The following is a 26,588-nucleotide window of genomic DNA, read 5'->3' as shown; positions in this document are numbered from 1 at the left end:
TATTCATTTTTTTGTGCGTAATAAGGAGGCACTTCCTTGCGTGCGAAGATATAGCTGGTGGGTCCAAGCTCTCAGCGGCGGTAACGTTTTTTTCGCGAAATACAAAGGCCCTTTCGGTGGGTCCCAGATGTCAGATGGATGAATCATTATTTTGCGCGTAATAAGGAGGATTTTCCTTGTGTGCGGCCATGGACCCAGCTGTCAGCCTGTCCACGTATAGTCCACTTCAGATGCATATCGGTCGTTGACCACGTTGACCAGGCCGCACCGAGAGCACCAGGGCGGTGGACAACGACGAGGCCTAGGAAGGGAACGACACGGAGGCAGGGAAGACTCGGTAGTTGTTTCCCACACAAAGGGGAGTACAATTGTACGAGCGTTTACTGGTTCGTCTGCCGTCGCCGGAAAATAACAGCAGGTGTGGGTGAGTAGATGGATGGCTAGGCCAGCGATGGGAGTATGGTGGGGCGGTTAGGCCTACACGGCAGCACAGCCGGCTATGGGGAGGAGGGAGCAGGCAGTCCTGCCAGCGCTTGTTTGAGCGGCTGGAGCAGGAAGAGCAGAGATTGAAGAAGCACGACGGCCATTGGATGGAAGTCCAATAGTCACTGCTTGTTCCTCAACCCAGATGTCGGCCTCTCCACGTACAGTACTCTTCCGATGGAAGTTGGTCGTTGACCACATTGACCATGCCGCGCCGAGAGCACCAAGGCGGTGGACGACGGCGAGGCCTAGGAAGGGGACGATGCGGAGCCGGGGAAGACGCAGCAGTGGATGCCCACGTGGAGAGGAGTACGAGGGTTCACTGGTTCGGCTGTGGCGTGAGGCTGCTGTCGCTGCAGAATAACAGGGGTGTGGGTGAGTAGAGGGATGCCCTGGCCAGCGGTGGGAGTAGTAGGGGGCGGTGAGGCCTCCGTGGCATCACAGCCGGCCATGGGAGGCAGGAGCATGCAGCACGACCGGCGCTGCTTTGGGCGGCTGGAGCAAGAAGACCAGAGGTTGAAGAAGCACTATGGCCGTTGGATGGACATCGTACGGTCACTAGAGCTAGAATCGTTCGTATTGACTAAGTTGACAAAGACCTCCATCCCCGTCAACTTAGTAGGCCCACAAGTCAGCCACCCACTATGGTGGGTCCCAGCTAGCAGGGGGTATTCTTTTTTGTGCATAATAGGAGGCACTTGCGTGCGAAGATATAGCTGGTGGGTCCGACCTGTCAGCGGGGGGAATGTTTTTTTCGCGAAATACAGAAGCCCTTCCCACATCCAGTGCGTAATAAGGAGGAACTTTCCTTGCGTGCGACCATGGACCTGGTGGGTCCCAGCCCTCAGGCTCTCCATGTACAGTCCTCTTCCGATGACTCTCGTATGTTGACTACGCCGCGCCGAGTGCACTGAGGTGGTGGATGATGGCGAGGCCCCAGACTGGAACGACCCGAAGATGGGGAAGACACGGCAGTTGAGTCGCAAACAGAAAGGAGTGGGAAACTTGACTGGTTCTGGTGCGGGGTGGGCCTACACTCGGCAGAGAATAATAGCAGGTGCAGAGTGGAGGGATGGCCTGGCCGTAGGCAGGGTAGCGTTTCGCTGAGGAGCGCAAAACAACACCGCTGGACGCCGGAGGCTGGAGCAGCCGGTCCCGGCAACGCTGGGGGAAGAAGACGAGAGATTAAAGAAGAATGCCGGCCGTTGGATGTAAATCCAACGCCTTCTTAGGCTTCCACCTACTAGCTCACATGTCAGCTAGTCCATTTGTTTTTTAGTCCATTTGGTGGGATGGGTGAAACAATGATGTAGTATCTATGCAGCCCGTTTATATATATGGTAGAATTTAAAACCCATTTGCATTTTTCTCGAAATCCGCGGACTTGCTAGGCTGGGTGAAAATATCATGTTGGGCTAGACGGAGAAATGTTATAGAAACATAAACACATGATTGCACATCTATTACTACATTGGTCAGTAAAATCTTTGCAATCTTATGTACGCAATCACTAGGAGTTAACTTGCCAAGTTATATATAAACAATTATTATTATTATTTTGTAAGAACTTTCAACTTATGAAATAAAATATCATTTAAATTTGATGAGTTAATAGTACGTGGGGTATTATTATTTTTTATGCTAGACGTGGGACAGATGAGTTTGTTCTAGGGAAAAGTACTAGGAGAAAACTCAGTTTACATCAAAAAGGAAAGTGGGAGAAAATTCGGATATAGGATTAATGAAATTGAAAAATAAAGAAAGTGGGAAGGTCTATAAAATGGTTGGACGAACGACAGGTTTAACGGAAACTTATGTTGTTTATAATATATATATATATATATATGTAATAAAATAAGATATAAATATAGGTTCACTTTTGCATTCTTATAGAAAACAAGTTCAATTTTGCATTCTTATAGAAAAATGGAACTGAGCTGTGCGTCGTCTTGAAAAAAGAAACATAACTTAGGATGCTGATGTTATAGAAAAGCTAGGTTGGGAGGCCCAGAGGCCGCTTGATACCTGCTGGATCCAAAAAATATCGAAACATGTCGTGGGCAGCCCATGTTAACCAACAAAACCTAGGCCAGGGACCCAGTGGGCCTGGGTCTAGCAGCCTCTCGATGAACAATTGTTGTAACGCCCTCGATGCGGCCATATCTCCCACGTGTCGTAGCACGACTTAGAGGCATAACCGCATTGAAAGCAATGTCGCAAGTGAGGCAATCTTCACACAACCCATGTAATACATAAGGGAAAGAGATACATAGTTGGCTTACACTCGCCACTTCACACAAATACATGAATAAAGAATTACATCATCCAAATACAATCAGGGCCCGACTACGGAGCCAAAATAAAATAAGAACCCCAAATGCGACACGGTCCCCGATCGACCCCAACCGGGCAACTAGAACGAAACAACACAAAGGACAAGATCTTCATCGAGCTCCTCCTGAGCTTGGTTGCGTCATCTGCACGGACTCATCGGCACCTGCAAGCTGGTTTTGGAAGTATCTGTGAGTCACGAGGACTCAGCAATCTCACACCCTCGCGATCAAGACTATTTAAGCTTATGGGTAAGGTAAAGGTATGAGGTGGAGCTGCAGCAAGCGACTAGCATATATGGTGGCTAACATACGCAAATGAGAGCGAGAAGAGAAGGCAAAGCACGATCGAACAACTATGATCAAGAAGTGATCCTAGAACAACCTACGTCGAACATAACTCCAACACCGTGTTCACTTCCCGGACTACGCTGAGAAGAGACCATCATGGTTACACACGCGGTTGATGTATTTTAATTAAGGTCAAGATCAGGTTTTCTACAACCAGACATTAACAAATTCCCATCTGCCCATAACCGCGGGCACGGCTTTTGAAAGTTCATAACCCTGCAGGGGTGTCCCAACTTAGCCCATCACAAGCTCTCATGGTCAATGAAGGATATTCCTTCTAGCGGGAAGCCCCGATCAGACTCGGAATCCTGGTTACAAGACATTTCAACAATGGTAAAACAAGACCAGCAAAGCCACCCAGATGTGCCGACAAATCCTGATAGGAGCTGCACATATCTCGTTCTCAGGGCACACCGGATGAGCAAGACGTTGGGTGGGCCAGCCCAGAGTTGCCCCTGGTAGCTCCGGACATCGCTCAGTTTGGACCAACACTGAGAGGAGCACTGGCCCGGGGGTTTAATAAAGATGACCCTCGGACAGGCCTACCCAAGGGAAAGAAAAGGCTAGGTGGCGAATTGTAAAACCAATGTTGGGCCTTGCTGGAAGAGTTTTATTCAAAGCGAACTGTCAAGGGGTTCCCATTATACCCAACCGCGTAAGGAACGCAAAATCCGGGAACATAACACCGATATGACGGAAACTATGGCGGCAAGAGTGGAATGAAACACCAGGCATAAGGCCGAGCCTTCCACCCTTTACCAAGTATATAGATGCATTAATTAAATAAGAGATATTGTGATATCCCAACAAATAAACATGTTCCAACAAGGAACAACATCTCCATGTTCCAACAAGGAACAAACTTCAATCTTCACCTGCAACTAACAACGCTATAAGAGGGGCTGAGCAAAGCGGTAACATAGCCAAACAACGGTTTGCTAGGACAAGGTGGGTTAGAGGCTTGCTTCAACAATATGGGAGGCAGGATAAGAAAGTGGTAGGTATCGCAGCATAGGCATAGCAGCAGAGTGAGCAACTAGCAAGCAAAGATAGAAGTGATTTGGAGGGTATGATCATATTTCCTAAGATCCCACAAGGAAGAAGAACGAGCCCATGAAGAATACAAATGGACGTAGACGAACGGTTCCTCACAAACGCCACATTATCGGAACCAACCCGAAGAAGCAACACCGGAAAGAAACAAACAACATAGTAAACAACCACCACATCAACATGGCATGATGCACAATCGAGTATGATGCATGTCCGGTTTAAAGAAGCATGGCATGGCAAAGTGCACAAACAATACTACAAATTAAGTGGATCTCAATATGCAATGAGTTGCATATTGAGGGAACACCACATGACTTATTTAGTTCCCTCTCGGTTATGTACCCAACAATATTAAATGTTATTAAGCATGGCAAGAGGTGAAGCATAAAAGAAACTATCTAACTAAGCAATTTAAATGGGGCCGGATATAACAAACAACAAATCCGATAAATCCCATTATGCATTAGCAATTTAATGCAACAACAATTTAAACATTTTAATTGTTGTTACTATGATGCAGATGACATGGGCAAGTTTTATGCAAGTTTTAAAGAAAATGTTGATAAGAGCATTATATGGAGCATACGTCATCGTGGCGGAAAGAAAGGATGCCACGGCGACGATAACGGAAACGGTACCACGACAACGTTCCGGTTCCGGTACTCGATTGAGATACCGATGCAAAGGGGAAGTGTGCGTAACGTGACATGCCGGGATGGTGGGGTGATCTCAGATACCGAGTTCCCACATGTGGGTGGCAAGGCAAAAGAGGGGCGACGTGCATCGACAATTCGAGCACGGAGCAAGCACGAGCATCTCATACATCACATGCAAGCGTTCTCGGACGGTCGTCTCGGGGTTATACCTTCGAAGCATGCAAAAGGGACGGTTCTCGTTTGGTGCAAAGTAGAGGAAGTAGACGTTCTCGGGACGTTCATCGTGGAGGTAGTCGTACACGACGGCGGTAGTTGTACACGGGTTTTCAGCCACGGAAGTAGTCGTACAAGTTTTCGTAGAGGTTCGGGAACACGAGACGGAACTTGATGTCCACGGGGTCTTCGAGGGTCGACGGTATTGGTACTCGGTCGTAGCCGTTCGAGTCATCGGTAGAGGAACTTGACGGATTTGAATCCCTTCGGGGTTGTCGTGGTACTTGGGGTCTTCGGACTTGCCGGTCACACCGAAATGAAGGGTTACTTGGTACAATCCGCGTGGTCATGCACTTGTCGTCGAGCGACTTGATGGTCTTGACAAAACGAAGGGGTACTCAGCAAAACCATGTTCTTCGGAGGCCGACGGTAGTGGTTCCCGTATCAACATGGTGTGGTTGTACTTGACGGGTCAGGTCTTGGCGTGCGAACGAACACAGCATGATGTATAGGTGTAGTGGTGGCCCTGGCATCCCGCAACAGTATTACAGGAAGGCAAGGATGCGGCCGTTGGTGAGGTTGTAGCGGCCTTGGGCGTGAACTCCGGCGACAGGACGAGGGGGAACGGCGAGTCCCCAGATGGAGGAGGACGGGGCCAGCTGGATCTGGCTGGAGTAGAACGGAGGCGGCAGGGCGAGCTCGACGGAGGCGAAGCCACGGATGCAGGGTCATACGTGCAGAGCAGAGGCGGGTAGTAGGAGCGGCAGGAGGATGGCCGACGCTGGTCGTGGTCACCGGCAGCGACCGAACACGACGGCGGGGCTTGGTGGAGCTCGGCGGCCTGGTTCCACGGACGCGGACAAGGAAAGCGGCGGGCGGCCGTGAGGGACCTCCTGTCCAAGGAGCAGCGATGGGAGCTCCGGCCTGGGTAGACGGGGACGAGGCCAAGGCCGGGGAGGGAGCGGCCGGCGGAGGCCGGAGCTAGAAGTCGAGGCGGCGGCTTCCATGGACGTGGAAGGAGGAGGCGCGAGCGGGAGGAGGCGCTGGTGTGGTCGCGCACGCAGGACGGCGGAGCTGCGGGTCCTGGTGGCAGGGCCGAGGAGATGAGGCTGAGGGAAACGGGGCAAAGGGTGCAGCGCGAGGGAGATGGGGATCGTGGTGATGGCGCTGGAGGAAGGATCGAACAGGGGGAGAGGGGAGGTTACGGTCGGGGAGAGGGTTAGGTTTAGGTGCGGGCTGTGAGGCCTCAAGGAGGTTGGGCCGGTCTGACAGGCCTAGTCCCAAGAAGGCCTGTGGGTGTGGGCTCTCTCTCCCTTCCTTCTCTTAATATTTTCTTTATCAGAAAACAAGAGAAGAAAAGAAAGAAAGTGGGGGGTTAGGGAACGAAGTTGGACTCGCGGATAAATTTCCCAGACTCACAAAAATGAGTTTGACCCAAGAAAAATAGAAACAACAAGATTGAAAGATATAAATTCAAACTCATTTGAATTTAGTTCAAATGGGTTTGACATGGGACTTGGTAAAAGGAAGTTCAAAAAAACTAAAAAAAATGTTAGGATTTTTGGAGGAGACCCGGTAAAAGGGAAAAGAAATATTGGGCAAGGTTTGGAGATCAACTCGAAGCAGAAAAGGCATGGGGTTATTTTGCAAGTGTGTTGTGATAAATTCCAAATAATTGGAATATTACTATAGCTCTCTAAATATCGAGAGGATGTGTTGTAAAGAGAATCACCATGTGAATTCCCTCGATTTAAATGGACCGAAGATCCATACAAATTAATTAGTCGAGATGCAAAAGACTTATGACATGATGACATGATGCAATGCACATGATGCAACGAACCAAAACGAATCGCCCGACAACACTCGGAAACATGGAAGGCATCTGAAGCTCTGGTCTTGGGTCGTCACAATTGTCTCCTGATTCCTCTTGTTTTGCTGACCATGTTGGGAATGACAGACGGCGGCGCCGCGACTAGAGCACCAAAAGCAGAGGACGACGTCGAGACCTCAGACCAAACGAACCGGAGCGGGGGAAGATGCAGGCGGACGGGACTATGAGGGTTGACTTGTTCGCGTGCAGGGTGGGCCGGTGGAGCCGCCGCCGCCGGACAATGTGTGGTAGTGGAGGGATGGCCTTGACAACGCCATAGGCTATGATGGCCAGCCGCTGTATAGGAAGAGGACGAAAGATTGAACAAAATAAAGAAATATAAATGGATAGGTGGTTGGTCCAATATGTCTGTGTACGATACATGCTGGGTCCACCCAAGGAGGGGAATATGTTGGGAGGAAGGAGATTCAAAGCACGAGAGCCGAGTAAACTAGTTTTTTTAACGGCAAGTGAACTAGCTACATACATAAGCAAATAGCCACTAAAAAAGCAAATAGGTTAATGGGTTCTTAAAAGAAATATTTCAGACAAAACAGATAATTACGACACATAGGCTAATGCATGAAACACTCAGATGATAAATGTGCTTATAAACAGATAAAGTAGAACATCTAGACCTTCCTGGCATGATTGATCATGATGCTGCGGCTGTCCGTGTACTCGTTGGTTACGGGAAGCAGACACGCCCTCATGTCAAGATCTGCCCATACATGTCATAGCATGCATATGCGTCCTTGGCCATGCAGGTTATGTAGGCTAGATTCATAGGTACCTCCCACATGTTTAGGTCCTTGGTATCGTTGTCTTCTTTCATGTTGGTGTATCAGGGGTCGATGATGGTCTCGGCGAGGTCAAGCACGGAGTCCTTCTCCTTCCCGTTGTTGATGATCTTGTATTGCTTCTGGATGTCGACAAGCTTGTTGCACCAGATGGCCGAATAGTCGCGTTCTTCCTTCTCTACACCGTAGAGAAGGTGCAGTCGGCGCTGCCCATGAAATGGGCGATTGCTCCAGATCCTCTGATGGCCCTACAGAAGTGGTAGATGAGAACCTCGTCCCGCACACATACCTGGGCAACGGCGATCCGCTGGTCCCTTTCAGGAGACGAATGGATGGGCACAAGGTCTAGTCCTGCAACCTTGTGCTTTCTCTTCCTGTAGGTACTGCTTGAACTCGGCGCATTCCACTTGGTGCAGCCATAGGACTGAACGGAGAACTCAAAGAGGAACTCCTTGCTGAAGTCCATATCCAGCAGGCTCACCCCTCGGATCGCCATTGGAGTCTCTTCAAGTGAACGAGTGTGTAGGCTGCGACAGCAGTTCGTTTTTCAGCTCTTGGGGAACTGGATTCAATAGTAAAGTGAGTGTGTGTAGGCGACAACAGTTACTACCCCTCCCTCGTCCGCTTCATGCCCCGAAGAAGATGTACCCTCGGCGCATGCAAAGCCTCCATTGAGGAACCTACTCCGGCCACACGTCGGTTCACGAGCGGGTCTGTATTGGTATTGTAATAACAGGAGTTAGTGCTCACTTTACTTAAATTTAATTAGCTTTAATAGAAATTTATTCTTAAAACAAGCAATGCATTGGCTCGTTCTATCAGTGCCACAGAATCAACATACACAACAATTATAATTATTATTATCAGCACGCACACGATCAGCACATTTGTCGGACTTTCACAAAGATAATACTACCAAGTTTGAACTGTTTGTTATGGTTGTTGTCCTCTGCATCAACATGCCGTGTTTCCCAGCTTGCAAGATCCAGAACCAACAAATAAGATCCAACTAATAAGTACAACAAAGATGCCTACACATCTCATTGATCCCCAACTTGCAATATTCAGAACCAACAAATAAGATCCAAATAATAAGTACAACAAAGATGCCTACACGTCTCATTGATTCCCATCTTATAAGATTCAGAACCATCAAATAAGATTCAAATAATAAGTACAACAAAGATGCCTACACATCTCATTGATTCCCAGCTTGCAAGATTCAGAACCAACCCATTAGAGCCCTTCGATAAAGTGAATATCGGGATTAAATCCATCTTGGCTAGCCTTGTCATACAATCGAAGAACTTGGCAAATGCTCTTGACCGTCACAGATGAGTATTCCTGTTTGCACAACACAAACAAGAAGAGCATGATTTCACTTTAATAGTGGCCTCCTTGAACTCAACCTGCAGCTCCACTCGGATGAGGCATGCCTGGAGTTCCATGATTCAATTAATGCGCCTTTTTCTGCAGTTCACCTGAAATGAAGCAAAGATTGCATCATTCAGCTAGCAAGAAGTACTTGCTCTCGTGAGCTGGCATGTTCTTCTTTAGTAGTTGCACTAAAATTGAGGAACATTAAGGTTGGCTGTCCGGCTCATGTAAGGTGCAACTATAATTTTCTTATCCTTTTGTGTAGTTCCACTAAAATAAAGTGCCATTGTGGTGACAGTGACGGCTCATCTTGCAAAGGCTAATAAAATGTTGCATGAGATTACTAGCAGAAATGACGGAGATTTTGGAAACTCCAATCACCATTTTGTGCAGTTCCACCAAAATTGAGAGATGTTGCCCACGTGACATTTTAGTTGAACTGCACAAGAACTCATTCCAAAAAAAGTGCTTTGTGTAGTTCACCAAAATGTCACAATAGCAACAACGTGAAATGGATATCCCTATCTGCACAAAAAGATAGAAAGTAAACCGTTGCTAGTCAATAAGAATATATGAAACATATACGAAATGAAAAGAAGCATCTTAATTATGTTCATGGCAATCACGCAAGGACAGTAGAAATTTTAAAACGTCAGCAATGATTCATGTTACCAGAAGCATTACGATCAACATTGAGATTCCTCAAATATGGGATTACTATCGTGGTGGCATTGCTTGTGTACCAGATACAGTAAATCAACAACAGCTAAAGAGTTGGTTTAAGGGCATGGGACCATGGGGACACCAGGACACTCAGCAGCGTAAAGGAGCAACTTACTTATCATACTGGGGGAAATAGGAGGAGTGCCATTTGTAACACAGTTTAATTGCATCATATCACTTGAGGCATTAGATTAACAATAACACTGGTTAGACATGTCCCTAACGTAACAGTGTGATCGCTTCATTTTACATGCGCCCTTACATTAACAACAACAAAATGTTGGTATAAGGACATGCGACAGTGGACGCATCAGCACAATGTACATACAAGGAGGCATAAGTGCTCATGCCGAGTTTGTTCATGCTATGTGAGGGCAGCAAATCTAATCCTAGAGACCTTTTACTATGTGAGGGCAGCAAACCTAATCCTGGAGACCTTGTACTATGTAAGGGCAGCAAATCTAATCCTGGAGACCTTTTACTATGTGAGGGCAGCAAATCTAATCCTGGGGACCTTTTATTATGTGAGGGCAGCAAATCTAATCCTGAGACCTTTTACTATGTGAGGGCAGCAAGTCTAATCCTAGAGACCTTTTACTATGTGAGGGCAACAAATCTAATCCTGGATATACTCTATTGACTTGTCCACCAGCTGTCACTTTCTATCCCTTTTTCAACCAATAATAGATCTGTTACTTATCCAGTTTGTACTGTGTTTTCCCATTATTTCTCTTTTCAACTAAGAGACTGGTTGGGTATCCGGTCTCTACTACTTTCCCCATATTATTTCCTCTTTGAATCAAGTCCTAGATTCATGCTACAACTTTCTCCCCTTTCTTCGTTGTTTGAACAAAGCCCTAGATTCGAATGCATGAAGTAGCTTTACCTCTAATAATACTAAAAATTTAGGTGGCTTTGGAAGAGCTGATGGGAGTAGAAAAAGATGCACCTGCAGACACGTGGGGAGCTGGGGCAGTAGAGCAAGGCCGCTTTCAAAGAACTTCTACCCGAGGGTCATCGGGTTGTCGGCGGCAGCAGGTCGAATCTGCGGACAATACGATAGGGAGGAAGAAGGGTCGGAGGACCTCCCGAGCCGGCGCTATGCCGGGGAGAACAACACGGGCAAAGGATTGGGCTCCTCCGACAGCTGTGGGTTTCCTCCCTCGCCGGCGATGACCGCGTGAACGATGCACCTAGTCCTCTACACACACCAGCCGAAGGGATCCGGCCGGATCTGTGACCAGCGGTGAGTAGAGAGAAAATGTCGCTACCGCTGTCTTCTTTATATCCGGAGAGGATGAGAGAATGAAGAGAGTGATTATCTTTTTCTCTCCGCTACCTCTCAGGCCCCTGCGTACATATATAGTGGAGTGATTATCTTTTTCTCTCCACAACAAGCGTTTCAATTTGTGTACGTGGCATTAAAGAAAAGAAACTCTCTATTTAAGGTGACTACTTGTATGACTCCTACTTACTACTACTAGTAGTAGTATTGTTCACTTGTGCTCCCCGACCCTCCATTCATTGAACAACCCCACGGGTGAATAAACATAGAGTACTACTCCCTCGGTTCCTAAATATAAGTCTTCATAGAGATTCTACTATGGACCACATACGGATGTATATAGATGCATTTTAGAGTCTAGATTCACTCATTTTGCTCCATATGTAGTCCATTGTGAAATCTCTACAAAGACTTATATTTAGGAACAGAGGGAGTTGTATTTATAAAGAACGAACAAGCTCGAACTATTTTCATGTAGTTAAAAGTTGAGGGCGGGGCTTTTCCCTGGCAGTACGCGCGGTAGTTTTCGCATAGGCGGTTTGACAGAGAGGCGAGGAGGGTGAGGGAGTGACATATTCAACTTACTTACTGCTGGAAAGGTCGGGCTGTGCGATTTGAAGGTGCATTACTGTTTGGGTCCATGTGTTAGAGTTAGTTTGGGTTAGTTTGAACTCAACTAACCCAAAAATATCCAAACAGGAGGGTTAGTTTGGGTTACTGTTTGGATCCATGCGTTAGAGTTAGTTTGGGTTAGTTTGAACTCAACTAACCCAAAAAAATCTAACCCACCCAAGAGGTGCTTATTTGGGTTAGTTCTTCTCAGGACACTAAAAACACATTTTTCTCTCGCTCTCCTCGTAGCAGATCCCTCCCCTCTTCCTCGAAGCTTCTCATCCTCTCCCTCCCTCCCTCTCGCACCGCCCATGAAGGCACCTCGCCGTATCCGCGCTCCATCTAACCCCGTCATGCAAACACCTCTTTCGCTAGAGTTACTTCAGGGTTAGTTCAGGATTAGAATCTAACTCTAACCTTTAACTGAGTTAGAGTATCCAAACAAGACCAGGCAGTACGACCGGGGTGATGCCCACTTCCGTTCCGCACTCTAATCTGGTGCATGACACGTATTACGCCGACCCGGATGCTGCTGGCTATCCCACATGTCGGCGAAGTAGTATGTAGTAGTAAGAAGAAGCAAAGAATCATGCGGTATAAGTCTTTCTAGAGATTCCAACAAGTGACTAGACTACATCGCGTGCAGTATCTCAAATCTCAGATCTCAAATCTCCCTTCTGGTTTATAGGGCTCAAATTTCCAATCTCATCAACCAAGGCATTTTGCGATTGGAGGAATGTATCTCGTACTTTAAAAAACTACCCTAATTAAACTCATGCATTAATTACATAGTTCTGTTGTTTTCCTCTCCACCTTGGTCGTGGTGCACAATATTGACCACTCCTATATGAATAGCTGCTCTATCTACATGCGGGACATCAGAGCATCCGGGACCACGTGCCATCCACCAAATCACAGCGAGGTGCTACAGTCGAAACTAACCGGTCACCCCTGTGTGGCCGTCATGACCCGTCATATCACAAAACCCACACCTTTACCAGCAGTGGTAAAGTGGCCTCGAAGTTGGTCTGGATGAAGCAACCATCATTTCACTGGAACGCTCGTTGAAGCCCTTTCTCCCCTTTCCTGAATAAAACCTCACTCTAGGCTACTCACTTCTGCCATTTTTTTTCTGTACCGACGAAGGAAAGGTGGGCGAATTAGTGATGCTGCTATATTTTCATTCCAAGAATCTTCTTTTTGGGGAGCACCGACCGATTCTCACAGCCAATTCTTTTCCCGTTTTCATTGCGATTTTGGTTTCCTTTCGATTGCTTTTTGTTTGTCAGTTCATTGATGGATCCTGGAGCACTAGGCAAAGAGTTGCCGGCGAACAACCCACTGGAGACAGCGATCTCCAGGAAGCGAGCACCAACCAACGAGTTGACCATGTTGGCAGGCCAAACCATGGAGACGAAGAACTCCAAGAAACAAGCACTGGCCAAAGAGTTGACGATGTTGGCGGACGAACTCCTCAAAGAAAGTTGGAAGAACAGCAAGGGCCCCACCATGCCTACCCCAGAAACTCTGATGGCCACCTATGCGAGGCTCAAGGACGAGTTTGAGGAGATAGTCGCTGTTGAGAAGTAGTATTCCCCTGGCAAGGTGATGGAATCCCCCGGTGAGCTGCATAAAGTAAAAAATAATGGCTTATTACCGAAAGTTGTGGTTTTTGATTATTTGCAATGTGCTTGCTAATATGTTAGGGTTGTGCAAGTGCCGATGGACATCCTTGATGATTCTAATGTCGCGGCCCATCATGTGGACAACGCCCCAGAGATCGTTTTCGATGTCGCGGTTCGTCCTGTTGGCATCGCCCCAGAGATCGATTCCGATGCCGCTGTCCATCCTATGGACATCACCCCAGAGATTGATTCCGATGTCACGGTCGGTCCTGTGAACATCACCCCAGAGATCGATTCCCATGCCCCTGTCTGTGCTGTGGTCATTGCCCGAGAGATCGATGACAAGAAATAGTTGGTCACGCTAATCCCTCATTGTAGTTTGCATTGCCATGTGTTTAATTACCAGAAAAATGTGTGTTATCAAACCATCTTAGGGATAGTGCACTGTCTTGTGTGGGCGGTACTTGCTAATTTTGTTTGATAGTAAATCGTGCAAACCCTATCCGAGTTATGGAAACAGATGTATCCTTACCAGCTTTTGATGTAATATATGGCATGCTTAGATGTAACTTTGAACTGTTTATCATATCAGCAAGGCTTATTTGCTGATTCTTGGTGTTAGTAGGCTAGCTACTATGCAAGCTATAGTACTTGCAAAACACTCATCGAAGAGAAATATTGGGGTTGATGAGCTCATAGTACGCTTATAGCCCAAGCTCCTAAAATTATAGGCTTAGCGATCGATCAGACAATAGTTGACACAGATACATTCAGGCGTCATTTGGTTCATGGGGTTGGAAAATTGTAGAAGAAGTACAAAGACGCACAACACAAAATCATAGCAGTATAGAGATGTCCCTCCATTCCAAAATAGATGAGTCAACTTTGTACTACTAAGTTTGAAACGGAGGGAGTACAAATCCTAGGCTAGCTAGTTTAGCCTAGTGGGTTTTAGTCATATGACGCGGTACAGTGCCATCCAGTCTTCGCGTGTGGTAGCAGTACTGCGGGTAGAGGATGCGGAATTGAATGAAGTCATGATGGTTCCTTCGTCCGACTAAATTTGTGCATGGCAGGTGGACCAGGATAATTTTGTGCATGGCAGGTGGACCAGGATGGTCGACGTCCCACATGTCGGCGAATGAACGTATTCCTTCAAATATAGTGGATGAGCAACGAGAAATCATTGTTTATTTTTGATGAAACCTCTTGTCTCCACTGTTATGACGGAGGAGTGTGAAACACGGCAGCCTAGTGAACTTGGCATGTGCACCACTCCCTCCTTCCTCATGTAATACTACCATAGTGTTGACTATAAGGTTATAACTTTTTCTCACTCTCTCTCTATCTATTTCCTCTCAAATGTTTTTTACCTTCCTTTTTTTAGACACAATTGTTTTTGATGCCTCTTTTTTTAGAATTAGTTGTTTTATACCTAGGAGCACGTGTAGAGACAGGGTCCTACAGATCCCACCCCTTGACTTTGTCAATGCCTCTCTCTCCTCCACATAAGCGGGCTTGTCGAGAAGACAAGAGATGATCTCTTAGCACAATATGTTTCACCATGTTTTTAGGAATAACTAGTTATTGAAGATAAGGCTAAGAGGTGGTCCATTGTACACATGTTTTTTTGTCATCTCTAAATTACATGCAAGACTTATGATAAGACTATCTTATCAACCATTGTACATGCCCTTTATAGCCCAGAATTTTACTGGTACTACTTGCTATGAATGCGGGCAGCTGGCCTCTGAGGAGGAGCGCGCGGGGGGAGGTGGTGGGGTGGGGGAGGGGTTCTGGTGGGCCAGGGCTGTAAGAAGCGGGCTTGGAAGCGGTGCGGACTCCCGCATGGCCCACCTCACATTATCACCACATATTGAGTCCGTGCACGGCGGGCGGGCGATCTCTTCTCCCTCCCCCGTCTCTCTCCTCTCAGCCGACGCCCGTCAAGCGATTAGATTTCGGCTATCGACAGTTTATTCAATTGCAGTCCCACATGTCAATGAAAATGCAAGACAACGCGTGTCCCCTCTGGTGAGCGGCGTGCGAGCCAGACTGTCGGGGGTGCGACGTGAATGCGACGCGTACGAGTTTTAAGTCTGCCACCTTTTCCTTTTGAACTTGCAAAGTGTAACATTTTTGTGCGATCAATTGATAGAAATCCAGAACAAAATGACAACGGCGGTGCTTTCCCGCGCGTTAGGCGGGCTAGTTTAAGTGATATGATGTGCTACAGTGCCGTCCACTTGCTCCATTTTTTTGTAAGCAAGAGTCTACACTCTTACGTGGTAGGAGTGCGAAACACGGTGAATCTGATTTTGATCGAGGGATAACTGGTCCCTGCAAAATAATCGAGCACTGCTAGCGATTATAGCATGATAGTTAGGGCATCTCCAGCGCTGGCCCTCAAATTTACACCGGCATCTGTCCGAGGACACTGATGGATTTCATCCAATGCTGCCCGCATACCTTTCGACAACTATATGAACTAACCGGACGAAATTCGTGCAAACAAAGCAAATTTCAAATTGACCGGATAAAATTTATTACATTTCAAGAACTTTTCCTATAAACTGGACGAAATTCATTACATATTTCACACAAACAGTACTAAAACCTACTGTAAACCTAATCTAAACGATTGCCGGGCCCCGACCACCATGTCCGGCCATGAACCCGAGAAAGCCGGCCATTGCCATTGTCTCCTCCTTATCTGCCTCGATAACCTCCTCCTCCGAAGCACAAGGTTACGAAGATTCCCGCCTCCACGTCTCTGTCAAGCGGCTAATCGGCCGCCGATTTTTATCCCACCAATCTTGGCGTCGACTGAGTGGAGGAGCGGTGGCCTTCCTGGGACCAGAGTGGTGGTGACCTACCGTGTACTACTCTTCCTCGCTGCCGGCTGCGCGTGCACACGTGTGCCGACTTCGTGGTCGTGGCGGCCGAGCGGGGGGGGGGGGGGGAGCCGGTGATCTCCTTCGTCTGATCCTGCGATAGTACGTCCAAGAGAGCTTTGGAGCGCACCCGGAGGCCATGGTTGGGGTGGTGCCAACAGAAGGAACTCACCGGAGGAGAATGATTGTGGGTCTTTGGCTATGGTTGGGAGCTGGTGATCAAGTTAATATAGCGGGCGAATGGCAATAAGCTGCGGCAGACGGATGGACGGCTGGCACCAGAGTAGGTTCGTCGATAGTCATGGTGTCATTAACATGGAGCAGTCGCTTGCACTGCGATGCCGCACGGGCGGCGCTCTCTCGGCCGTCACGCAGCTGCAATGCCGGCGCCACTGAGAGGTCGCATCGGGCGTGAATGCGGACGCTGCTTCAGTGACTTAACCGCATGTGCGTTGTCTCACTGACATGTGAGCCCAACGGGCATCAGGCCCGCATGTGACTGACACACCAACTGCACCTGTAGTTAAGGCCGGTGAATGTGACATTGATATTCTGGAGAGACGCTAATCGTTTCAGGCGGGAAGCGCATGCTAGCGATGGAAGGGGTTTCGGTAGGCCAGGGCGGTCAGACGCTGGCGTGGTTGTAAAATGTGAACTGATGGATGATGAGCCTTTGAAGCGTATGCGGCACATATTGACAACCAGGCTCTTGTCGCCAGCTAGCATTCGACAACCACCATTAGACACCACACAACCATACATAACTTACGAATAATGGACAAATCGATCAGACACACACTCGTGTGAAGTGGCACTATGATCGGTTGCTCACCATAGTACCCTCTCTAGGTAGGCTATTTTATAGATTGTCGTTGTGATGGACGATATACATGAGCAAGGCACCGAGTCACGAGTATGACCGTTGGTGTTGAGCCAGGTGAATACATGCTTGGTGTTCGTGGAGGCCTCCAGCAAACGTCTAAGCAGTAATGTCACATACGCATAATTTTGGTTTTTATTTCTTTCTCCACTGACAGGTAGGCCTGCATAGATAGATAGATAAAGAACACAAGCTGATGAGGCGCATGCGGACTATTTGACTGGACAACCAGACATTTGGAGCTATACGCTAAGCTAGTGAGCGTATAATCACCATATCTTGTATACAATGATCAAAGTGAGCTACCAAGACACGTTCAATGACCACCAATGCATTTTACTCGGTAATAAACGACCAGGATTGAAAGGGAATCCAAATTTCCTTGGTCTTCTATCCTTGAGCTCTTGACAAACCAATGCACTTTACGGTTGTCCGGCCACTCCACCCCAGAGCTGTCACCAAGCGTCGTTCATGCCACCGCACTGCACACTAACCATTGAGGAAGCGATGGCATCCCACCGTGCCGAGTTCCTGGCTGCCCATGATCGCACACAGGATGGTTGGCAAGCGGTGGCATCCCGCCATGCCAAGTTCATCGCCGCTCGCGACCTCACACCTATGTGGGCGGAATTTGAAGCTGCCAAGGCAGAATGGGCGGTAGAGCAAGAGGCGGCAAAAGCCACACGGAGGGAGCAGAAAAGTTAGAAAGCACTCAAGAAAAGAGAGGCCCACCGCCGCAAGAAAGAAGAGGACGCATGCACTACTGTGGAGAGGTCGGCGGAGATCCAAGCACGGTGGGGTGTCGCCGACAAAGCCGGGAAGGAGAATGACAGCGTCTGGCCAGCATGTGAGAAGTAGTAGTACAAGTAGTTAGTGTGTCTGTCTGTGTCGCCCGTACGTTTGTTTAATTAATTATGAGCATGTAACAGTACTACTAGTTACTACTGCAGTTTTTAGAGAAAATTACCAGTACATTAGCCTGGACTCAATGGAAAAATTCCTATCCAATGCATGAAATGGCATATCTTTCTCTATAGGAATTGAGATGCATGTCATCTCACTTCCTATGATTTTCATATTCCTATAAAATTCCTATCCTATGAACCAAAGGAGGCCTTTGCTGGAGTGACTACTGTAGCTAGCAGTACTGCTGGTACAGTAGTTTTCTTCAAGAAGCAGAATTCAACGAAGTCATGATGGTTCCTTCGTCCGAGCAACTTCATAGTAGGTAAGGTTGGGCCTGTGATTTGACGGCTCATTAGTAATTACTACGGCGTGACGACCGGGGTGACTCTCCCATGGAGTTCTACGGGCATCGCAAGTGGACCAGGATGGTCGACGTCCCACATGTCAGCAAGTGGAAGTATTGTTTTCGATATCGAGGAGCAAGGAAATCACATGGTATAGTATCACTGGTGATTTATATTTATTTTTTATTTCTAGTGAATGCTAGTGTTTCAACTCTTACGACGTAGGAGTGCCGAACACACGACACGTGCTGGATGTCGCACACATCAGCGAAAGGAGTGGGACATGAACAGCGTGGTAGAGCGTCTCCACTTCTGGGTCGAAGGCCACACGTAGTAGTACTACTGTACTAGTGGTATGAACGATACAAAGTGCGACTCGGAGAGAAAGACATGTCTAGTTGGAAGGTCTCGGGGCATACACGTAAACAAATATAAAACCTAATATGTGCCTCCAATTAATATAGTATTAGTAGAGTACTTAGTCACGTACTCCATAACATCACCGGGCATTGCACGTACAACATTTAGTGGTAGTAAGAGAAAAATGCCTATATGCGATGCATGTTCATACTATTTGTGCCTTTCAACTTCACTTACTGCGCTACGTTACACAAGTTCGCACGTCCACTCATGGGTACATGTCCATCTTGTAGTTCCAGTCCCACGTGTTCTTCATATAGATGGAACGATCCTTGCATGACACGTGCACCTTGATGATAGATGTGTCGCGTGTTGGCAAAAGGATGAACAAAGCTCACGTAAAAAAATTAGAGTGGAAGAACATAGATTCCTGACGACCGAGAAGGAGCAAGGAACCTCGGGGTGGAGCGTCGGCACTCATAATATTTTATATTATTCAGCGATATAAAATCAACCAATCATCTCCACAGTGGATTGGAAGAGTACGAAACATGGCAGCCCAGTGTAGTTACATCATACTAGTACATGGCTAACCCACGCTATCACCATATTTCTTGGCTTCCGTGCGACACCTATCTCTCTCAAAGTGCGGCGGGCTGTCGTTTTTGCCGTCTATTGAGGTCGGTTAACTCATCACATGTTAGCAACATGCCAAGAGCATTCTAAAAAAATTCCTTTCACGTTCCGTTTTCAAAAGGAAAAAATCCATTCACGTACGAATTTGACTGTATGCTTTGAGCAACTTGCATGTCCTATACTGCTCCCGTTTCGATACTCTAACTTAGCTAGAGGTTAGACTAACTCATGACTAACCCTGAACTAACTGTAGCCAAAGAGGTGTTCGGGTGACAGGGTTAGATTGACTATAAATGCACTTGATGGAGAGAGAGAAGTGATTTTTCAGTGGTCCCAATGATAACTATCTCTAGTTAGCACCTCTTGGGTGGGATAGTTTTTTTTTGGTGGGTTCAGTGCAACTTGCTCCAATTTAAACCCTGATGCTTGGATACTTTAGGGATATTTGAGCCCCAACTAGGTCAAACCAACTCTAACCCATGGATCCAAACAGGGCCTATGGCGAGCCTCGATGCGGAGCAGCCGGTGCACTGGGAAGCGGCGCTCTCTCGGCCGTCGTCCGCTTCAAAGCCGGCGCTAGTGAGAGGTTGCCTCCGCTCTGGCCGGGCATTAATGAGGCACTAACTCTCCAGGGCAACACTGACCATTTCACGCGGGAAGCGCGCGCTATCAAGGGACTACAGGTTTTTAACCGTTTCATGTGTAGTACTGGTAGTTTTCCAAACTACTCTATTATTGCACTCAGTTTCCTAAGAAATTGTGGTAAAAAACGTTACTCCACAGCCCACTTCCCTTCTCCTTCCTCTTCCACCGCCCGTGCACGTCTGCGGGAAGCGACCGGTCAACCCTTATATAGGAGTGCTAGCACAAAAAGATGCATGCATGACCACTAAAATTTCCAGATTAAAGAGCCGCTCCGGTGGGAGTATGGCGTATGTTGTTACCTTCGGCCGGGCCATGGCTACCGGGCGACGGCGACCAGAGAAGAGGCGGTGGGAGGGGAACGGATGCAACTATGGTTTGGGTTCGCTATCCGGCTTAAATAAATGCGCAGCATCACGTCTACCCGCGGGTGCACAAATTGTAACATATGTGTCTACTTAAGTGGGTGTCACGTAACTGGTGTGTGTGTGTGTGATTCTGGGAGACAGAGTGCGTGTGTGCGACTCTACTCTTCGGACATGTACTCAACCTTTTGCATCGGGATATAAGTATAATGGTATTTACTTTAGCTAGTGATTTACGTGGCCATGTTAACGTGGTTGTGTGAAAAAATGTCACTTCCTGCTCGTGATTTGCGCATAACATCAATATGATTGTTTTTACAAAACACATGTTGTGATTTACCCATGCAAGAGTAATCCCATGTGTAAAAACTAATGATATTTCGAGTATTTTATCGGAAAACTGGTATCTTGAGAATGTCATCGAGAAACTGAAAGATGAGAGATAAGGTGAGGAGGAGTGGAGCGTGGTGGTGACTGGTGGTCGGATTGGGCGGAGCCATGGGGATGGACGGCGCCGGCAGGCGGCAGCGGCCACCATGCTAGATTGTTTTGGAGACTTTCTTTTTTAATTGCTCAGCAATGAGGTGTGGGAGATAAGGATGTGGAGAGAGGTGCGGCTATCTTTTGTATAATTATCACAGTTTGCTTTCTGTCCATTAGATATAGATCAGACGGTCTATATTACAAGATGGCAGGCACACCATCATCGCCAACTTGGTTTTTTATAAGGGTTCAGATGATAAGTTTGCTAACTACTAAAGTAAAGTGGAATTTGTCCATGTTATACAAGTAAATTAAGGTGATTGTTTATCATATGGGTAAGGGTGGATGAAGGGTGGTAGGAACAAATGCTCCGCCTAGAGCATGTGTGTGTGAGATGGAGTCTCTGTGTGTGTGTGTGTGTGTGAGAGAGAGAGAGAGAGAGAGAGAGAGAGATGGAGTCTTAGTGTGTGTGTGCGCGTGTGTGTGTAATGGAGTCTTACTGTGTGTGTGTGGGTGGGTGCGTGCGTGCCTTTGTGTGTGTGTGTGTCGCGGGGTCCTCGGTGGTGGATGTAATTTAAGTGTGCATGGCTTCATCATAGAGAGGTGATGTGTATGGCAGAGGCCACCAACGATGGGGTGCGAGAGAGAAAATGCCCGTAGAGAGGGAAGAGAAGGTGTGTGCGCGTGAGAGTAGTCAACATAGAGAGAACGTGTTTGTTTGAGAGACACCGAGGAAGACTACTATATATCGATGGTGCTTGTAGGAGGGAATTAAACGAAGGGATGGTCTTATTGGTTTTAGGGATATAGGGGAAGAGTGAGAGGGGGGGTAGCTACAAGGAGATTGTTAAGTGTGAGTGTGTGTTTTACCCATCCAGGCAGAAGTTATGTGCACACAAGAAGAGAACGATTCGATGTGGCGTTAGGGTTGAGGGTAATTAACTACGTATGGAGATATAGAGACCTTCAACATGCATGTGTGAGAGGTATACGTGTATACATGGGATGTTTGTGTGTGCACGCGCATGATCGAGATAAAAGAAAGAAGACATAAGTCATAAGCTAAGATCAACGACATGGGAGAGACGGATCAGTATGAAAATATGCATGCATGCGAGAATGCAGGGAAGAAGTCCCGACAATTGAGCATGTGTTTTTGTCTTTAAGAGATAGTGGCGTGGGATGGAGCATGCATCTATGGCGAGCAGAGGGAGTGAGGCACAATGATTGTGCAAAAGAGATCAACCTATAAGTGAAACAAGGTTAATGTAGAAACAGATAAATAAAGATAAAGATGCTAGCTAGTGTGCGTTAGAGATAGGAGTCGAGTGGATCAGAAGGCTGAGTTATGGGTGTGGGTGTGAGAGATATGAAGAAAGGGTGCATGTGACTTACATACAAACATATATCAGAGAGAAATGAGATCCCGAGAGACAGAGTTTTGTGTCTGCGAGAGAGTAAGATATTTCAAAATGAGAGTGATAGCTAGAGAAACATATGAGGGAACGCAAGATATCTCAAGGGAGAGAGAGTGTGTGTGAGCGACGTACAAGAGAACAGTGGAGAAATATGAGACCCTAGGAGACAGAGTTTGTGTTTATGTGTGAGAAAGAGATATTTAAAAGGAAGAGTCATAGGTTCTCATACCTAAGGAGCGAAAGACATCTCTGTATGAGGGGTGTGCGAGTGGCACACAGGGGAATAGTAGAGATAAATGAGACCCCGGAAGACAAAGTTTTGTGTTTGTGTGAGAGAAAGATATTCCACTTGGAGAATCATAGTTAGAGATACATAGCAGGGAGCGAGATATACTTAAAGAGAGATAGAGTGATGGAGGTCGAGGGAGAGAGTACCATCAGTGTGTTACAAAGATAAAAGATCATTGTCGACATACAGGTAGCACAAGAGATACCCGAGAGACGATGAACATGTATAGGTCTAGAGAGATAGTCCTATATAAGCATGAGTGATAGTTATATGAGACGAATATATGGATTAAATGGGATTCAAATATTTAAACTGGAGATCACGACATCGATAATATCATAACGCAAATTGGTGTATCAAACATGCATATTCATTTGAATTTGGGGACACGTGTAATGTTATATAGTTTATCAATATTGGTAATCCATAGATTCTTTAATTAGAAACAATGGATGATTTATATGCAATTAATGTCTAAATAGGATTACACTATATGTTGCATGTGTGAAACACATTATACATGTTTGACAAGTAAAAAAAACCCGCATGAAACACACATTAATTGGAGACAGTTAGCGAGGAATGCATACATTGGATTTCAGCATAAAGTGGTTTCGAATATTTGAAAATCTGAATTGTTGGATACAACCTTATGAATCTTAGATCATGCCATTTGTAAACCAGATTTATGTATAAAGGGTGTTGTGCTTTTGAAAGTATATATATAAAAAAATGATGTATATAGAATTTTATTCCAATCGAAAATGGACCCCGCCCGAAAAAATAGAATACAAATGGGATTCGAATTGAGTTGGCATGGTAAACGTGCACTCTGCAAAATTTGAACGAAGCGGGGAAAGTCGTAGTAACCGCCCGAAACTGAAATCTGTGAGATGGAAATTACTACTGCCTATCCCTACCACGCAAAGCCTATATGCTCGATTTCCATAGGTTTCAATACGGGTAGGTTTGTAATTTCACTGAAACGTGACATAACTGCCTCTCACCCGGATTCATAAACGGTGGGCGCCAAAACAGAGTGTGTCCTTGGCCGAAATTGACTCCCTCCCCGATTCATACACGGTGAGCGCCAAAAACAAACTCTCATCGGCAAATATTCGGTGTATGCGAGATTACCGTCCTATCCCCAACCGACTAATCTTGCTGTGATGTAGAAAATTTGAAATGGAGGCTAAGTTTGTAAATTTCCTCGCATTTTAGAGAAGCGCGCCCTGAGGACATGGTTCCCCCCTTCCTCTCCACCTCCATTTTTCCCATTCGTACTCCGTGGGTGCCAAAACACCCTATCCACCCCTGCCTCCTCCGTACGCAACCCCATCCACCGCCGTCCTCCTCCACCATGCCAGAGCTGATACCCCGATGCCACCGTCCATTACAAGAGATCGACCTCTCTCATGCACATCTTTTAACCGGGATCCTTGCATCCCATCTTCTCGCTTCATCCCCGCCATTATCCACCTTGCCGCCACCGCTCCTACAACCGTGTCATCCACCGCGCCCCGCCGCCACCATCTGCTTCCACGCCGCCGATAGCCATCGCTACCGCAGCACCGTCAAATTCTCAGCAAATCCATACACGGCGCTGCACCAGAGGCGGTACTCTTTTGTATCTGCTCAACTTATTTATTACAGCAAGAAAATAGATCGCCACTGCTTTACTCTGATTTCTTGTACATCATTTACTTGCTAGTTGAAAGCAAACATTGGTTGCGAAATTGCCCTTGTCCGGTTTGCACCTTCAGATCCACCATGGCACACTCAACACTATACTCCCAATGCTTATGGTTTCCCCTTTTATATTCCACACTAGTTAAATCACAGTAGACTAAATTTCAAAATTGGGTCAGTCGATTTTTCAGAGCTCGCTGAAGTTTGCCGGCGTGAACAAAGGGGCTCAGGTGAGGACTTTGGTTGTGATGGGGGGCGATGGTGGGGCCTTGCCAAAGGAAGAGAACTCGACGCGGGTGGGGGCGGGGGTGGCGGAGGAACACAGGCGGTGGGGACCCATGGTCTGGTCGGCGACCCGTGCGGTGTTCTGTATGGGAAGAATCAGAGACGAGGAAGAAGAAGGGTTAGGAGACGTAGGATCTTCATCCAACCGCCTGAAATGGTTGACTGACCCAAATGACAAAAGTCACGCGACTTGCATGCAGACATGCCTTTATATCCAGTACCATCATCGTACCTGCTTAGCACTGCTCCTGAATCCATCAAGCTAAACAATGTGCCACTCTAATTCCAAACTTGGTGCTCAAGTACGAATTTGATATGATGCTGATATTACTAAAACAGATAACATTAATTTGGTCAGCTAATGTTCCTACTTTACTTTCTAAAAAGAACGTGCACCACATATAGAGAGACAACAGGGAGTTGCTTTCTTAATGCGCTCTGGTTCATCATGTGTGGGCACTGCGCAATGAACATTTTATTATCCAAAATCTCCTTGCTCTTCTTTAGCATGTTCCTCTTCTATTCGTCTTTAATAAGTACTCTCTCCGTTCCTAAATACAAGTCTTTGTATAGATTCCACCATGGACTACATATGGAGCAAAATGAGTGAGTCTACACTCTAAAATGTATCTGGATACATCTATATGTGATCCATAGTGGAAATCTCTACCAAGACTTATATTTTGGAACGGAGGGAGTACGATAGTAGTACAATATGTTCCTTGTAGTGAAGATGAGCAGGGACATTTGCATTGTAGAGGTCTATATGGTCGGTTGGTATGGACACTTTGAACTCTTCGGGCCTCTTTGATTCGTAGGATTTTGTAAACATGGGAATAGGATTTGTAGTGGCCTGCCCACTTGAATCCTATAAGAATAGCAAGGAAATGCGGGGAGCTGTGTCGCCTTTGAGAGTTACACTGATATTAACAGTACCGAACCTTCAGTTGAAGAGAGCTAGTATCCAAAGCCTTTCTAGTCGTACTGGCAATACTAGCACACATATTCCAACAAGTTCCACTTTGCTGATTTTACTTTGATGCTTACGGTTTTCTCGTTATACCTACACTATGATCTATGTAGCTGCTTTGATTCGCACTACCAGCAATCCACTCTTGAAGCTAAACACTGCAATGACTTACAAAATTGGCACCAAGGCATTGAGTGCAATTCTGGATGAAATGAAACTCATATGCTCCCCACCTATTGACTCTTGTTCAGAATATGATCCTAATGACTCTTGTTCAAAATTGCCACATATAGAGAGACAACATGGAATTGCATTTCTTTGGGCGCTGTGGTTCATCATGAGTGGGCCACCAACATTGTATTCCATTAAGCGGAACCTCAAGAATACACTTCCTCTTCCATTCTTTAACATGTTCCGCTTTTGTTATTCTGTATTTAGTACGTACAGTATATTCCTTGTTAGGAAGGGGAGCAGGGACATCTGTAGTCAACAGCTGATAGAACTGGCATGTACTTGATCAATATGATTTCAATTACTAGCGGCAATACAACACTGTATTTTCAAGCCAGTTCCACTTTCCCGATTTATATATCGTGGTTATAGTGTACCCCTTTAATGTAAACTATGATCTGCCTAGTTGTTGTGTGCTCTTGTTATCATGGCTTGGCAATAAACTCTCCATACAGTATATTTTGAACCTATCATATGCTAACTCTCCTTACTACTAGGAAAAAGGCTAGCAGCAGCGTGGGTTTTATGTGTATCAGCAGCGCGCGGACAGGCGCTACTAATAAGGCGCTACAGCTAAAAGTTAGTAGTAGCGCGGTTGGCACCCGCGCTACTACTAAAAATTTAGTAGTAGCGCGGATGCCACCCACGCTACTACTATTTGAAACCCGCGCTACTAATAACAGAATAGTAGTAGCGCATCTATTATACCACACGCTACTAGTATCATAAATACTAGTAGCACACATTTCCCCCCACGCTACTACTAACAAATTAAGAATTAAAAAATAAAAATTAGATGCAGTATTCATGGATGA

This window comes from Triticum aestivum, chromosome 2A (genome assembly GCF_018294505.1).
Source record: "Triticum aestivum cultivar Chinese Spring chromosome 2A, IWGSC CS RefSeq v2.1, whole genome shotgun sequence".
Classification (NCBI taxonomy): domain Eukaryota; kingdom Viridiplantae; phylum Streptophyta; class Magnoliopsida; order Poales; family Poaceae; genus Triticum; species Triticum aestivum.
Note: the sequence above shows the minus strand (reverse complement) of the source record.